Consider the following 765-nt stretch of genomic DNA (forward strand, 5'->3'; position numbering starts at 1 on the left):
TATTCAACACCAAACAATTGCACCCAGTTTTCTGAGCTTATTTTCTGTCTACAAGTTTATTCAATACCCAATCATCGCTTCAACTTTACTGAGGTGGTAGACCCATCCACCAGTTGTGAGACGCCCCCCACCAACCAATCCAGCCTTGCTCAATTTATATTATGACTTTTAAAACATTCCTGTTCAGGCTACATTATGTAAAACCAGGGGCACACATGATTATTTTCTCGCCACAAGCTTATTCAATACCAAATAATTGCTCCTACTTTACTGAGGTGGTTGACCACATCCACAACAAAATCCGCTTCTAAAGTGGAATTCGGTTGTTGAGCCAGCCCTGACCTCAGCTTTCGTTTCAGCACCAGGAGGTATAGCACTCCATCTGCAGGTGTCTCTGTCAGCTTCCCCACATGTGAGTCTTGCAGGTCACTCACCCGCCAGAACTTTGGGCATTGTCCTGCCCGTCTTAGGCCTTCTATGGCACAAAGTGTCAGGCATGATCTCAGGGGGCAGGTGAAGATAATCACAGAAATACTGGATACCCTTCTTGGTAAGGTACCAGTAGAAGTGTCTCCAAGCAAACTGTTCCTACACATAGCTTCATGATTTGAGAGACTGCATGCCTTTCATGATGTGAAGATTAGACACATTCTTGTCTGTCAGCTCAGGGTGTTTAGGCATGTGAACATTCTTCTTAGCCACCATGTCTCTCTCCTTAAAAAGGAGCTCATAAATGGCAATCCGGTTCTTCTTGGGTATCAACAT

General features: G+C 44.6%; 1 pseudogene; it reads right to left on the reverse strand.

Moving 5' to 3' along the window:
- Positions 1–267: 267 nt before the first annotated feature.
- LOC109456522 (small ribosomal subunit protein eS10) lies at positions 268–765 on the reverse strand (annotated as a pseudogene).

Source organism: Rhinolophus sinicus, linkage group LG01, assembly GCF_036562045.2.
Source record: "Rhinolophus sinicus isolate RSC01 linkage group LG01, ASM3656204v1, whole genome shotgun sequence".
Lineage (NCBI taxonomy): Eukaryota > Metazoa > Chordata > Mammalia > Chiroptera > Rhinolophidae > Rhinolophus > Rhinolophus sinicus.